We start from the raw sequence: 16888 nt of genomic DNA on the forward strand, positions 1-16888 counted from the left end.
ACAGATGTTGGAATCCACAGACCGGGATGGAATTCTGGTTCTTCTATCTGTTAGCTGTGGGACCCTGAGCAAAATACTCTCTCGGAAACATTCTTTCTATATATGCAAAACGGCGATAATTATACTTCCTTGGATGGTCACAAAACACCTGGTCCACGCTGGTTCGTCACAGGTGCCCATGGTAGAAAAGAGGCTGTGGGCCCAGGGCGCCTCACCTGGAACAGTGAGCAAAGTTCCCAAGGCAAGGTGTGTGTCTCAGAACCTGCAAGGTCACGGGCTCCTCTTTGCAGGCTCAGTTTGCACACGTGCTGGAGATGACAGAGTTGAATATGGTGATTACAGGCAGCCAATCAATTAGCCTGTGTGCAGGAATCTGATCATAGCAGTCAATGGGTGATTGCCAATCTGCATATTTATTCAGTACCATTAATTATGCATCATGCAGCATTAACCCCCATAATATGCAAGTGTGAATGATGTGGAGCAGGGCTCTGGGCCCTGTCTAAGGAAGGATGCTCAGGGGAGCTCCTGCAATGGTGTGTGGGGGTGAGGGGGCCACGCCTCACATGGTGGCAGCAGATTGGCATTGACCCAGATTGAGCGTGCCTTTGCATTGACCACAGAAACTGGTTCTTTACTTAAACCTGGGGCTGCACACTGGTGGATGGCAGGACTGATACAGCTTGCAGAAGTGTTCTATTAAGCCTGAACAATAATTTTTAAAAAATGGATATAATCTATTTGTACAATATGGGCATGCTAGTTTGCCACAGTCTCCACTACTCCTTATTGTCTCATACACCACCTACTTCACTCCTTAAGTTTCCTGCCAGGTCCCTATGGGTATTGGAATTGGCAATCTATAGATCAGGGTCTCCTCAGCATTTGAAACGTTATCATTTTCCTAAAAAATTCTTTTAGACATTTTTCCCTACTTATCTCCGCTCCACCCCCTGGGGAAACTTGAATCTCATAAATGTATTGGATATTTTGTTTATATACTGTGTGTACATCTGTAAGATTTTTTTTGTATCCTAAGGAGCAACCTTTAGCCCTGTTCAGGATGTATGTCTAGGTTATAAGGTCTCTGCCTGTCTTTGGTGGTTCCCATGGTGGGGTGGGGATAGGAAGGGGGTTGGCAGTGAGGTGATTTGATCTGTATAATTATTTCTCTCTTATATTCCATTGACCAGCTCCCCATTGGTCCCATGATCCTTCTAACTTTTCCTTAAAGTAGCTCTAGGGGGTCCAGATTCCATTCAACACTCCCCTCACTCCCCATAGGAGTTTGTAAATCCTCAGGACCCAGGTCAAATGTCCCCACCTTCAGAGTCTTTCTGGCCAATTAAAACAATTGTACACGAGCATTTCAGTGTCACAGAAAGAAGCCTCTTAGGGAGTCACGATTCCTCAGCTTGTGTTTATGCAGATGAGAAAATGGAAGCTCAGAGAGGGCAAGGAACTTGCCTAAGGCTACACAGCAAGTCAGCAAGAAGTTAAAATGATGACCAGGTTTTTAGGGAAATACTTTACCTTCTCCTCACTCACTTCCTAAAGTGCATTGGTTTGTCCTTGCATCATCTGGGCCTGGCACAGAGGTGGAGCTGGCCGAGAGACACCATGCACTCCAGCCCATCAGAGTACTGGCAGCTCAGTGGTAGTGCTTTCAGTTTTGTGCAGTGCTGCTTCTCTTGTATTTGCGTGACCACGGAGTGTGTTTGCTATTGCAAAGCTTACCCTGTGCTGTGCACTCGGGCACCAGAAGAGAAGACTATTTATTATCATAAAGTAGCCCCCAACTGGAAATAACTCAATCCACCAACCAAAAAATAATTTTTTCAGAAACGTTGATAAGGTTGCATTATGGAATATTATACAACCATGAAAAATAAATCAGCTATAGCTCCTCACAATGTGGATTCATCTCGCCATACAAGGTTGAAGGGATGGAGCCAGACACACAGATGTACAATCCAGAAACAGGCAAAACTAAATGATGCCGTTTTCAGGTCTAAAGAAAACCTAAGACAATGATGATCAGCAAAATCAGGAGAGTTTGAAATCTCATGGGGGGAGGGGAGGGAGTGCGCTGGAGGAGGGGCAAGCAGGAACCTCTGAGGTTCCATTTCTTGTCTGATGGTTACACAGGCATTTGCTTGACAATTAATCTTTAAATTGTGCAAAACTAGATTTTTTGCACTTCGCTGTGCGTTGGTTTTATTTCGCAGTTGAGAGAATAGAAGAGGCTGTGCTGTCTTTGGCTCCCGGGACGGTCCCTGGGGGCAGGAGCGGCGGCTGCGGGCCCAGGGAGGAGGAGGCTCTGCAGCCACCAGGCAGGGGAAGATGGTGGCCTGGGCTGCGGTGGGGACGCCTGGGCCGGAGAGAAGCAGAGCGATGTGAGAGGGACTGAGCAGATGATTTGGCAACCCCCGGCATGCTCATCGATGCAGTCGGGCTCCTGGCTTTTAACCCCGCCCTCTGGACCTCTCCCCCGTAGGCCCTGGTTATCAGAACCTGCAGGTCAGAAGGGCCTCCGCACGGGTGCCCGGCAGCAGGGAGCATGGGAGAACGCCGTGGACAGGCTGCCAGGGAGAGAGACAGGGGAGCTGAGTGCAAAGGGAGAGTGGTGAAGGGACCGTCCCCCGCAGCTGTCAGCGTGGGGGCCCCAGGCTCCCAGCGTTCCCCGACCTGTTCCTTGGGATCATTGTATTGGCCACTGTGTGCAGGTGGGGTGACAGGCTGGCCAGGATGACCCGTCCGTGCAGATGCGGTCGGATGGGGGGTGGTGATTAGTGGATGGGTCTGACCCCAGCCCCCAGGGCCCCCGAGCAGCCCTTACTTTCTAGCGCCTCCTCTCCCACCTCCGGGGGGATGGCCGCGGTGTTTTCTGTCTGGCCGGCCAGTCCTGGCCGTGCTCGGGAACACAGGCCCCTTCAGAGGTGCCCCCCGGCCGGCCGAGCTGTCCGAGGCCTGACAAACTCTGGAGGGAAGCGGGCGTCGCGGCCCAGCTGTGTAAATGTTTTTGGTTTTCCTGCTGAGGCTGGGGGCTGAGTCCGTGCCAAGACAAGCCTCGCTCGAGTTTTCTTTGGCAAGGCAGCCCGGCTCAGGAATGTCAGGCGAACTTTCCAAGTGGGATGGTTGTCGGTGGGACCTCGGGCTGAAAGCTGAGCCCTGGGTACACTCTGCCATCATCTAATTACCGCATCCCCAATTAGGGTCGGGGCGCTGAGGCCCGGCCTGGTCAAGGGGCGAGCCATTTTCTCTAGTCACTTCTGAGAGGGGCTGGGACCACGCAGGGGCGCTCTGTGGGCTCCTCAAGTGGGCATGGGTGGGAGGGTGGCTTTCGGCATCTAGGGGCTGATGCAGCTCTCGGGGAGCAGGGGCTGCTGGACTCCGTTCCGGGTAGAAGAGCCCACACCACCACTGTGAGCTCTGTGTGTTTTTGCTGAGCCCACTTGGTTGGCTGTGGCTTAAACCCTCCCCGCGTGGATCCCACAGAAGAGAAACTCTATCTAGAGCAGGGTTCCCACATGCAGAATTCTCCAGGGGCAAGTGCACTACCTAGATGAGTGAGACGGGCCAGGAGTGAGGCAAGACGGAGGGGTGGGGCCTGGGGCAGCCTGCGGAGCAGGCCTGCTCTGGGGAGGCGGACACTTCTCGGCTCCCCTGACCTCGGCGCTGGGCGGGCGAACGTAATTCTGATGCGGCCCAAACCTCCCAAGTTCCACCAGGGGCCCCAAATCTATATTTTTATGTGAAATCTCCCAATCTTTAAATGTTGGCAACTTTTTCGGTTTCGAAAAATTGACGAGGCACGACATCAGCCAAACAAAACACATCTGGGGGCCGGATGGGGCCTCCGGACCGCGCATGTGTGACCTCTGGTTCCTGACTTCCTGACTGACGGCTGCGCGAGGAGCAGGCAGAGGGAGACAGGACGTCATTCACGGCGACAATAGCGACGGCGGAAGCCTTCGGTCTGCGCTCTGGGCCGCCCTGGGCATCGCGCTGGGCTCTTCGTGGGCTGAGCATTGTCGAGTTCTCACACCCGCCCGATGCACTGGTATGATTGGGCCCACTTTACAGATGGGAAAACTAAACTCTTCCAGAAGGGAGGTGGCTTGGCCAAGGTCACATGGCTAAGTGAGCGGCAGAGGCAGAATGCGATCCCAGGTCTGGCTGACTCCTAGCGCTGGGCTGCCATCAAGAAATGTGCTTTTGTCCCTGTTGTTGTTCATTTCATTCATTCATAGGTTCAGCTGACATTTATTGCGCTATTACTCTGTGCCGGGCACTGGGCCAAGTGCTCTGCAAAGATTGAATAAGGGAGTATACGCAGAGTGCATAGAACATGTAATGAGTGTCCAATCTGTTGGCCCCTATTATCATTACCATTATCAACACATACCTACTGCATGGGGTGCGTCCTGCACAGGCCATGGGGTGGGGTGGGGTGGGGTGGGGTAGGGTGGGCAGGGAGTTGTAAAATCACGAGCAACATGTAGCCTCAGCTTCTGAAGATGCCCGACCTCATGGGCCTTAGCTAGATGCTTCCGACGAGTCTCTCCATGACCATGGACTTGAACTTCCTGTCTCCAGTCTGTGAAGTGGGCAGTGGTATGGCCTGATCAGAGTCACTGGGCAGAGAAGCACAGCTCAGCTCATGGTGGCAGAGCTCTAGACGGTGAGAGCTGGGAGGAGGCGGCCTTGATCATCTTGATGTCCCAAAGGGCAACTCTGTGATACTTGTGAAAGTATCTGGCCAGTTATGAGGGCAAGGAGGCTTGGGGAGGAGCCAGCCAGCCCTGCAGCATCGGGGAGGCAAAGTCAGGTTCCAAGGGCGGCACCAGTGGAGGCGCTGAGAGCTTCCTCTTTGTGGGATCAGAGGGGCTCTGGACAAAAGTCCCCACAACGACCTGACATGTACAGTTCGCAAAGAATTCTTCGATTTGCAAAGCCAGGCTGTGAATCCAGCCCGCTCCTGCTCACAAACATCCACTGGCTCCCCAGTGCCTCCTTCGTTGCTTGTAGTGAGACCTGGATAGAAGTCGGAATGAGTGTGTGTAAACCAGTGAACAGCACACACACGCGTGGCCAGTCCTCACCGGTCCACCTGGCCACAGCTTCGGCTCCTGTGGAAGGCACTTTGGATGGAGTCAGGTGGGGAGAGCCAGAACTTGGCATTCGACAGAATTCTGGGGAGACCTAGGAGTTGGGGATACCCAGTAGAGAGACAAGGCAACCTAAACAGTGACTTCTTGGATTCATTTTGGTCCCGTTTCATGACTAGGATTCCTGCTAGGAGAGCATCTTCATCCGGTCTGACTCCTTCACAAAAACACGATGGACTGTGTGGCTCAGAAACAGAAATTCATTCTGTACAGTTCTGGGGGCTGGAAGTCCGAGGTCGGGGTGGCGGCGTGGCGTGCTGGGGTTCCGGTGGGGGCTCTCGCCGGGGGGCAGACTGCAGACTCCCCATCCCGTCTTCGCAGGACAGAGCACCGAGAGAGGATGCGAGCTCTCCCCGGGCCCTTACGAGGACAGCAGTCCCGTGTGCGACAACCCCATCCTCTCAGCCTCATCGAATCCCCGCAACCTCCCGAAGGCCCCACCCCCTCCTGCCATCACTGGGGCGGGACAGGGTTTCTTCACGCGGATTTAAGGGCACGCAAACCTGTGGTCCGTAACAGAGAGCGAGCTCGTCTCCGACCTGGCGCGGACACCAATCTCGACAACGACAACCACAACAACTTGCGTTCAGTGAGTGCTTGCTGTGTGCCGGGCACGATGCGCCGTTCTTGGGTCCCTACACTCGCCCCGTGGTTCTCATTCTACAGCAGGGACAACGGAGGCTCGGAGAGAAGTCCCGTAGCAAGCGAATGGTGGAGCCAGAACTTGAACCCAAGCCCGTTTGCACCTAGACACTGCTTTCCCCAACATATCCTGTTTACCCATGACCCTCGGCAGAGCAGACATCATTGTCACCCCCACCTACAGGTCGAAGAGGCCCCAGAGGGCCCACCCACAGGCCCCCAGCAGTGTGGAGTGACCCAGGACTCAGGCCCACCTCCCGGCATCACCACCCCACAGCCCTCCCCCTGAACCACAGCAGGTTCAACAGGTGACCCTGCACCCACCCCATCAGATCAGGGTGAAAGCTGATCAGAGGTGAGCTTCCCACCCAGCAGGGTCTCTAGGGGCTCCCAGAAGCCCCCAGGCTGAGAGGGGGGTGGGCATGCACCTCCCCGCCCCCAGGGGCCATTGTGGAGCCTGGAGCCCAGCGAGCCTCCAGAGGTGGCTGATTCGGAGCTGGAACGCATGGCTCTCCCAGGTATGTAACGAGTGGGGAGTGAGCTGATAGATGTGCTAATTTCATTATTCATGTGAATAATTACAATCTCAAAGTTGGCAGCTTTCTAGGTAATGACAAGAGAGACTGGGAAATTTACCTAACTTCTGTAATATATGTGTGGTATTATTTAACTCTTAAATTAAGAACGGAGACCTAATTCATTCCACAAGGCCCGTGGATGTGAGGCATTGAAGCCGAACTTCACCGCGTCTCTGATGGGTAACGCTTCCTTCCTTCAACAAAGATCTACCTGTGCCAGGCTTTGTGCCAGTCTGGAGGTTGCCATGGCGATGGGAGCCCAGCCCTGCCCTGGCAGCTCATGGTCCAGGACACAAATAAGTGAAGCAGGACGTTGACAGTGCGAGAGGAACAAGGCAGAGGAAGAGCAGGGAGCAGGAGGGGCAGGGGCGCAGAGGGAGAGGCGGAGAGGGCTTCCCAGAGGAGGAGGCATCGGCACTGAAACTGAAAGAGGGGAAAGCATCTGAGATGGGTGGTGTGGGGAACCGCTTGGGCAAAGGCCAAGAAGTGAGACCCTGTGGCATTTCTGAGGATGCTGGGCTGAAAAAAATGAGAGTGGGGAGTTGGCCACGCAGTTCTGAAAACAGGACTCTCCAGGTTCAAATCTAAAAGTCACATGTGCTCAGTCTCACCAGGAACCCCAGTGCGTGGAGGCTGAAGGGCCTGGGGCCTGCAGCCCCTCGAGCCCCTCCCACGGGTAAGGCCTGGGAAAGGGCAACGGGAGGGCTCTTTGAGGCCCATTTGGTGCCTGCTGGCCCTTGGCGGGGCACCCAGCTGCGGCAGCAAGACCCGGGCATGGAAAAGCCCTCCAATGATAGTTGGGGGCCCGTTCCTCTGAACTGGGAGGGGGCACGGTCCAGAGAGAGGCCCCTGCTGTCCCCAGCAGCCTGTGAACAAAGCCATCTTTGGGCTTTCACCCAGCTGGGTGTGGGGGCTTTGCAGAGGGGCCCCGTCCCGTTGGGGGTGTGAAATTCTTGATTAGGGCCACTGCGGCCTGCCCCTCCCCCATGTTGCTCTTCCTGCCCCCTCCCTGCTCTTGGGGGAGAGGGAACAGCTGCACAAACACAGGCCCAGGCGGGGAGGCAGCTGAGATGTGAGAGGCAGTCTGTCCAGCAGCCCAGCACCCACTCTTGTGCCCCGTGGACACTGTCCGGGGACCATGAGTGTGTGCGGCACGTCTGGGTGCACTGCGCTGGCCCGTGGAGGGTGGGAAGGTTACTGCGTGAGTGTGTGTACACGTGCATGTGTTTGGTTTATGCATACACTGGGTGTGTGGCCGTGTGGGGAACCTGTGTTAGGATACGGTATACTGACTCTATGTGCACACAGGGATGTAAACACAAATGACTGGGAGTGTGCATGCATGTGGGCATGTGCATTAAATAGGCACACATGCATGTATGTGTGGGCATGGTGATTGTGTTGACATGAATATGCACATGTGTGTGGGTGTGGTATTTATGCACATGTATGCTTATGTCGGCATATGTGTATAAAGGATGGACGTGTGTTTGCCACTTGTGTGATTGTATTGAGTTATTTGTGTGGGGAAGACACAGGTGTGTATGCATGTGTGTGTGACTGTGTTTTCCATGTGTGTATAAGGGATGAGGGTGCGTGAGCCCAAGTGTGAGGTCATGTTGGCCTGTGTGTGTGTGTGACATGCACCGGAAGGAGAAGGGGCTTGTAGGTGACGTGGTGGCAGTGAAGGCCTGAGCCAGGGCCCAGCCCGTGCCCAAGCCCCAGAGTGGCAGCCACATGGAATGTGCCTGCCCCTGGGGGCGCCCCGCCCGGCGGCCTGGCATCTCCCCTACGCATGACCCCAGTCCCTCCCTCGGGCTAGTCTTGTGTGGCTGCGTGCCTGGGAGAGAACGGTTTGTTTTCCTTCCAGTCCATCTTTCTGTAATTGTTTCCATGTATTTCCCTTGATTTGTAGTTTGAAATCCATCCCCACCCCACTCTGCTCCCCTGCCCAGGGCTCCGCCCGGTTCTGGGGAGGCGGCTGGAGGGCCCCTCCACTGGGCAAGGGGAGGCCAGGGGAGGCCCTCCGGGGCACCAGGCAACTGACGGGGTCACTGACACCCCTCCTGTCACTGAGCCCTCCCAAGTCTTGCTTGAAAGCCAAAGCTTTTACATGGAACAAGAGACCCTGGGATGTATTTTGTCCGTCAATTAGACAACCAGCCCGAGGCTCTCGGAAGCTGGGCAGCCTGCAGAATAGGCTGGGAAGGGGGCCGAGATCCGGCGGTGGAACCCAGGCCCCATGGCGCCCATACGCTGCCTCATGGACCCCCCGCACCGCCGGTTCGCGGTCTCCCATCCTCCGCCCAGCCTCCTTCCGGAACGGGCCCTAATGGCTGTGAGGAGGCTCTGGAGGGGATTCCAGTAATCCAGGTTAAGATGGAGACCGAAGGAAATTTATAGGATTCCACTTTCTGCATCTCTCTGGATCCCTCATTGAGCCAGTAATATATTCACCCTTCTTGCTAACACACTTTTTAAAATGTTAATAGACTGTAAATTACTTTTCTTTTTATACTTCTTAAAATAAGCGGTTCCTCTTGTAGATGGAAGACGACGCTGGAGTTACGGGCTTGGTTTTATTACTGTCGAGATGAGATGGACTGTAGAGAGCTCATACAGCTTTTATAGGAACTATTTTATTTATAAGAATTTTTTTAATGTCAGATGGATGTGACAAGGCTGACTTCCTTCTGCCCAGTCTGGAGAGGAGAAGGGAAGTTCAGCATGGCCTGGGCGTGGGTTGCATTTCTTCACCCTGGAAACTCCAAAATGGTAGAAGGACTTCATTCTTTTTTTTTTTTTTTTAAAGATTTTATTTATTTATTTTTAGAGAGGGAAGGGAGGGGGAGAGAGAGAGAGAGAGAGAGAGAGAGAGACATCAATGTGCGGTTGCTGGGAGTTAGGGCCTGCAACCCAGGAATGTACCCTGGCTGGGAATTGAACCTGGGACACTTTGGTTCCCAGCCCGCGCTCAATCCACTGAGCTACGCCAGCCAGGAGGACTTCATTCTTTAGCAGCCCAACTATAACAGTCTTCCAGTTTCCACTTGCATACTTCTGGTGATGGGGAACTCACTCCCTACCAAGACAGCCAGTCTCCAGTGAAAGCTTCAACTCCTTTCCTACACTAGCGTCTGTTTGTTGGTCTTAAATCAGCTCTGCGAAGCTAGAGAGGAAAGTGTCCCCGCGGAACACCTGGGCAGCCTCCCAGAGATTTGAAGGCAGCCACCACACCTTCTTCTGGGTCTTCTTTTCTCTGCCTGAAAAGAGCCGCCTGGTTCTTTACCTATTTCTCAATCACTTTCACATCTCACCCACCCTCCAAAATGTATTCAGAATTCTTTTCTCCAAGGTCAGTAGGACTATCTTGGCTTCTCTTAGTTACCAAGACCATTCATATCCCATCACCTCTCTCGGAAAATCTCAGTTCTGTCCATGTTTGTAAGGATTCTGTGCTCCAATGAATTTTGAAAGGGCTGAGCTAAGGAGATAGAAGCAGGTCCCTTTGCGGCCAGACTTATCAGAGCCTTTACGTGATTCGTGCACACCTTGATCCTCCAGAGGGGGTGCAGTGGGCAGCACTGTACCAACTCACGTGATTGGAGCTGTGGATTTTCAAAGGCCATCCCAGAGGGTATGTGCACCCAAAACAGTTGAGAGATGCTGTTTTGGCGTGGCTCTGGTGTGGTCCATGTGAAACAAAAGGAGACTGCCCATGAACTCATCGAAAACCAGCATGTTGGTTCTGCCATAGCAGTTAGTGGTGTCTGTTTATGGTGGGTGCATTGAAATGAGGCTTGGGGGTGGGCGGGGCTAACGCAAGCGTGCAGGCATGCCTCCAGCCTGGCAGTATGCATTTGCCTCCTTGCTCCAGGCTCAGATTTCCCATTATGTGCAATGAACAGAGTGAATCAGGCAGCCCTGCAAGGTCACCTTCAGCCCTGATCTCCTGAAAAGCTATGGTTTGGGACAGGTGGGTTCGGGCTCATGGGACAGTCATCTTAGGAAAAGAACTCAGCTCCGCCGGGTATTACTTCTGGGACCTTGGCAATGATTTCACCTCTCTGACCTTCAGACGCCTCATCTGTGATCTGACTCATCTCGGCGCCTTCCTCACAGGGCAGATGGAGCCCCAGGCCTGGCAGAGCGGAGGTGCTTGAGAAATGCCAGTGGCTCATTCACATGGAAGGCATCCCCTGGTGCCATCTCCTCCCGGGCATCCTTGCTGCAGCCAGGCTGAGCTTCCTGCCTGGCCTCACAAGCGCCACACCTGCCCCTGCCTCAGGGCCTTTGTACGCACCGCCCTTTCTGCCTGCAACACACTCTCAGGCTGGGGTACAGTGGCGTTCGGGGCACGCTCAGTCAGCGGTGCCCTAACTGTTGTGAGGCGAAGGTCTACCGTGTTTCCTCCTTCCTGAGGCCAGCCAGGTCATGCCCAGGGTCTAGCAAGGAGAAAATCCTGCCTTGCTGGACAGAAGCAGCAGCCACCCCCCTACCCCCAGCATCTAGCCCCAGGTTCCCATTAGAGTAGCTCCCTGCAGCCCCTGGAGCAGGGAGGATGCCAGCTGCGGGGTTGCCGGTCAGGCACCCCGGCCACCCAGCCCGGCCATGGCCCCTGGTCAAAGTCCCCTCTGCAACACGCAGGCGATGAGATCAAGGCAGACTGCTGTCCCCTTTCCCGGTTGCCTGTGCTGGCCACCAACTTAATCAATCTTGAACAATTGGCCACAGGCTTATTTCCTTTAAAATGATGTTCCCTCTAATTATCTCTGACAGGACGTGATGCCGGCTCCTTATTCTCCCTTTTCAACCCATCAGAGCACGTGTGAGCATCTTGGCTGAGATAATTGAATATCTTCTTTAAACCAACAGGCTGGAAGCGGGCGGTCAGGCCTCCCCTGGGCTGAGCCGGCCTCCTAACATGGTTCCATGAGGCCGGTCTGGGGCGTCCCCTGAGGACAGGGCAGTGTCTATGTCCCCGGAAGGCTCTGCTCACCCAAACATTGACTGCTGTCAATTTTTGCCTGCCTGACCGACTGTCCACTGTTCATTGGACCTCTTAGAGGAGGGCCACTGGGATTGAGAACCTGATGGTCTGGATTCAAATCCCAGCTGGGCCACTTTTGAGCTGTGCGATCCTGGGCCAGTTGCTTGCCCTCTCTGTGCCTCGTATGTAAATGAAGGTACTAGTATCTCCTGGGTACATCAGCCCCTCTGCAAATCCCAGCCAGCCTGACCCCTGCCCTGGCAGAGGAATGTCTCTTAATAACCAAGCAAGCACTGGTTTCGTGAGCAGGAGAAACCTTGAACTTTCAGAGAAGACAGCACTTTTTTTCCAGGGCAAGAGTTGTTCGGCTGGTCTGAGCATCGAATATGTTTTCAGCCCTACTCTCTGGGGGTCTCAGGACACTAACCTCAGGAGGAAGAGGCGGCGGGGGTGTCTCTGGCTTCTGGGTGGTGCAGTGAGGCAGCTCAGAGAGCACTGGACTGAGGGTCCTGAGACCCAAAGGAGAGAAATGGTGATGATGATGATGATGATGATGATGATGATAGAGTACGTGTTTGTTGTGGCAGGCTCACTATGTGCCAAGAATGTGGGAGATTCTGACACACACAGCCCTTGAAAAAGAAATTGTCTACCCTTCCCCAGGTGTAATTTGCAGAAGGAAACATCAGGCCCAGGAGGAGAGTGACAGGTCCAGCCCCACCTCAGCCCTTAGCAGCTGCAGGAGGGACATCAGAGCCCAGATCCGTCTGGGTCAAGTCCACAGTTTCCAGCTTTGTGGTCTCTCCTCCTTGGTCTATCTCAGGTTTCGGCAATGACTTTACTGAGTGACCTGGGGCAAGCCATTGCCCTCTCCATGCCTGACCTCTGTCTGCCCCAGGGCACCCCTGCGTGTGGGTGTGTAAGGGACTTGCCTGCTTTCTGCGTGCCACAGCTCACCCCTGTGCCTTCACGCCCTGTGGGCCCTCCACACTTATGCCAGCAGAGCACATGCGCATGTGAGTGAATATTCAAATGTGTGTGTGACGCATATATGTGCCCGGGATGCAATGCCTCACAGCTTCCCTTACAGCCCCCCTGAGTGCCTGGTGCACAGTGGGCCTGCACACGGTGCTTGCTGAGTGACTGAGTGAAAGTCTGTGCAGGCCCAGGTGTGTGCGCCTGTGGATACACGTGGCCCAATATGGGCACACCCACACATGCGGCATGGACTCACACACGGGCGTGAGGTCTGAGTGGGTCAGGCAACGGTGGTGTGTATTCTGTTCAACTCATTCCTGCCTGAATTCGCACCTGCGTGTGCATATCTGTACCTCCCTCCCATGAGGCTGAGGAAAGAACACTCCACTTGGGTCCCAGCAAGGGGGAGTCAGTGGAAAATACGCAGGGGCGGGGCTGGAGCCCCAGGGTCACACAGGTCTGTGTTGAACTCCCCGTTCTGCCATGCGTCCTCAAACCCGTGCCTTCCCTTCCTGAGCCTTTGTTTTCTCGTCTGCAACATGCCGCTCATCTCCGTACCTCCCTTCTGGAGACTCTGGGGAGTCATAGTAGGTGCTTCATTAATATCTTTTTAAAAGTTTAGTGCACCACCTGAGTTTGGGGGCTGGGCCCCTCAAGACTCCCACCTAGAGAATGAATTTAAAGGTCTGCCCCATTCATTCATTCATTCATTCATTCAACAAATACTTCTCAGGAGCCCACACATACCCAGCACTGCTAGGTGTTGGGTGCAGTGCAGTGACTTTAGGAGACGAGGCCCCTGGACTCATAGTTCTCATGGCTTCATGGAGGAGACGGGCATGAGCTAAGGTGCCGCATCAATAAACAGTCCAGCCCCCGGGGGTTGTTCTGTGGGGAGGTGAGACACCTACTGCGAGGAGGAGGTTGGAGGTGACAGGAGGGTTTCCCTGAGGAAGTGGTGCTCCACCTGGAGGCTGAAGGAGGGGTTAGCTGTAAGGCAGAGGGGAAGCCCGTGAAGACAGCACATGCAAAGGCCCTGTGGCGAGCAGAGGCCTGGTGACGGTGATCCCCGAGAAAAGTAAGTTCCGCGTGGGTGGAAGGAGGGGCAGTGTGGCTTAGAGGGGCTGGCAGGGGCTAGTTCTCGTGCCTCCAGTGGAGTGTTGACCTTCACTTGAAGATCCCGAAAGCCACAAAAGGTTTGAAGAAGGATGTGACTGGCTCATATCAGTGAGTTCCCTCTGGCTGCCCCAGGCCTGGGTGGTCAGTGGCCCCAGCACGAGGAATGTATACAGCTGATCCTTCCCGGTCAGTGGGTCCTTCCCAGGGCACCCCCAGGGCTTCGGAGCCTGTTGGGAGGCAGGGAGCCAAGAGCCCCCCTTACCCCCAAGCTGGTGGGCTCATTTACATGATCCCAGTTTAATTCTCCCAGGGTATGCAAATGTATGCAAACCACCATCCAGGAGAAGCAAAAATAGCAGGGCGCATTAGCATCCCCCACAGGAATATTGCTTTATGCAAACGAGGAGCTTGGGGCTTGCTGAGTGGGTGGAAGTGGAAGATGAAGGCCTGGGGGCTACAGTGAGTCCACCCTCCTGGCCTTTACCCTTCTGGACCCTGGCCACACCCCTGCTACCAGGGGAGGGCTCCAGGGGGTGGGGGCAGGTGGTAAATGGAGGGCCCTGGCTGCTGAGCGTCAGAAGCCAGGTAGAATCTCCGAGGTGGGAGGACCCCAGACCCCACTGTGACCCTGCTCTGCCCTGCCACCACCCACTGACTGCCTCCACCCTCTGACTGCCTCGTCTTTCCCCTCCCTTCCTGCAGTCCGCTCTGCCTCTGCTCTTTCTGTGATCTTACCTCCCTTTTCGTTTCCCTCTGATCTTCACCCCCCTACCCCCTTTTCTCAGTCTCTTCCAGACCTGCCTTTTCTGTGGCTTCTCTCTGCCTGACATCCTGGTCCGCGTCCCCTGAGCATTTGCTCTGGTGTCTTCTTGGCGCTTGTCTCAGTCTGGGTCTCCACCTCCAACACATCTCTTTCTCAGTCTCTGAGTCCTCGTCCCTTTGTCCCCGTCCGTCCCTGAGACTTCCTGTCTCTCCTTGTCCCTGTCTCTCTGTCTTTCTCCCCTTCTGTCTGTCTCTCTCTTCATATGCGCTTTTCCTTGCCCCTGCCTTTCTGACTGTGCTGGTCCCTCTCTGTTTTGTTGTAATTTCCCTCTCTCGGTGTCTTTCTGCCTCTCTGGCTCTGAGTCTGGCACTGCCTTCGCGCCGTCTCTCTTCTCTCTGCTTCATTATCCTTCTGTTGTTTGTGCTCTGTAGTGACTCTCCCCAGCCTGCCCCTCCTTCAGGGAGTCCTGCAGACCATTCCGGGGCACACGCATCAGCATCCCTTTGCTCACGTCTAGATCAGGGGCTCCTGAGCCGTGTGGAGAGGTGCAGGGACCACTCCGCCGTGAATTCCAGTGGACACCCAGAGCGTTGACTGCAGCCCTGGCCAGTCAGGTGTGGAGCCCCTTCCAGCCAGCTGTGGCCTTGGGGAGGCGGTGGGTCTTCCCAAGTCCCTGGAAGCCTAGGTCTGGCCCAGATCTGGCCATGCTGGCCTGGGGTGGCCTGAGGCTGGAATATTGGCGAGAGAGGGCTCGGATAAGTTGAAGCCTCTCTGAGCAGGAACACATCCTGGAGCAGACACTCCCTGGCTGTGTGACCTCGGCAAACGGCTCCATCTCCCGGAACCTCAGTTTCTATCTCTGTAAAATGGGTTGACACTGGTGTCCTAGCCTTGGACTTGTTGTGGGACAGGCCTGGTGCACTGCTTACATGTGTTGTATTCAGTGAACATCGTCAGCTAAGGTCATTATCATCGTCGCCGCTCTATTTCCACTTAACCTGTCTGGGCCTCAGTGACCTCATCTGGAAAATGGGGAGAGTATTTCTCATGTCACTGGGTGTTTGTGATAACCGGATGAGAGAGTTGCATATCTGGCACATAGTAGGTGTTCAATAAAAGGCCTATTTTTTCCCCTTCCTTCTGACACTAGCTCTGTGACTTTGGCAAGGTGTGCCCTCCCCTCTCAAGGCCTGAGTTTTCTCATCTGCACGGAGACCAGCACAGGGCACCCTTTCAGCCCCGGGTTCTGTCTCTTCTGACGTCTCTTGGCTGAGCTGGACTGGACAGAGGCTCCTGGAGTGGCTGCCACTTGGTGGCGACTCCACAGTGCCACCAAGTGGCCACCCAGGTCACCACGGGGCAGGCTTGGGGTCTGGGGCTGGGGGCAGGGGTGGGCCTGACCTCTGTGAGTAGCCAGAGCCCCCAGGACCTTTACACAGAGGGGAACCGCTCTGCCTGAGCACGCTGCCAGGGGAGGACGCGGAAGCCCGGGGTCCTGGGCTGCGGTCGTGGCCAGCCTCAGACTGCTGGGGGACCTGGGGCAGGTGCACTGCCCTCTCTGGGCCCTACTCTCCTCCCACATCAGACCAGCACAGGGGCTTCCTCCGGTGGCCACATCCTCCACTCCTGTGGTGGGTCCAAGGCTGCATTGCGTGTATCGTCCACAATTTTGTGGGGCTCCTACTCTGTGCTGTATAAGGGTAAACAACAGCCATGCCAGTGGCAGTGATAGTAACAGTATGCGTTCACCAGCGGGAGTTTGCTCCGGGCCAGGCCTCGCGCTGAGCACCCTGTGTGCACCGGCTCATTTACTGCACGTGAGGCAGAGTTTTCTAAGCACTTCACGGAAGTTAATTTGTTTAGTTCTCACAGCAAGGTGAGTCTCAGAGAGAACTGATTTTTGTTGTCATTAAATGTATTCACTGTATATGTTGAGCACCTACTATGTGCTAGGTCCTCTGCTCAGCACTGGGGCCCGATGGTAAATGACACAGATACAATTGCAGCCCAGGTAGCTTCGCAGTTCAGGGGTGTGGGGGACACACACACACACACACACACACACACACACAAAACAGTGAATGCAAAATTGGAAAATGTTATGAGAAATCTAAAGAAAAAAATAGGGAATAGTAGAAGGGAAGAGGAAGGAAGGCAAGTTAATCAGGAAGGGCAGCCTGGAGGAGGTGGTATTTAAGCTGAGGCCTGAGAATGCATGAGGAACCTGCAAAGTATAGAGGCTGAGGGAACAGCTTGTGCCAAGGTCCTGAGGTAGCAACAAGCTTGCTCCATGGAGAAACTGACAGGAGGCCTGCGGAAGTCCTTGAACCCAGGACCCCCTCCACACCCCAGAATCTAGTGGGCACTGAAGTTTGTATCAGATTTTCTGAGAAAATCTCCAGAAGCTTTAAAGAAAAGCTGACGCCCGCGCCCTCCCCAGAGCAATCCCATCAGGGCCTTCGGAGGTGGCTGGCTCGGTAATCATGTCCGTCTCCTGGGCGATTCCAGTGGGCAGACTGGGCGCCACGCAGACTCCAAGGCTGGGGTCTTGCTAAGCTTTCTTGACCCACTGGTGGGGGGCTATGCAGGGAGGAGGGTTCCTTCTGAGGATTTCATTTATAGTTTCCCCGATTATAGACCCAACTCC

Source organism: Phyllostomus hastatus, unplaced genomic scaffold (assembly GCF_019186645.2).
Source record: "Phyllostomus hastatus isolate PE091 unplaced genomic scaffold, TTU_PhHast_1.1 phas_scaffold_760, whole genome shotgun sequence".
NCBI lineage: Eukaryota > Metazoa > Chordata > Mammalia > Chiroptera > Phyllostomidae > Phyllostomus > Phyllostomus hastatus.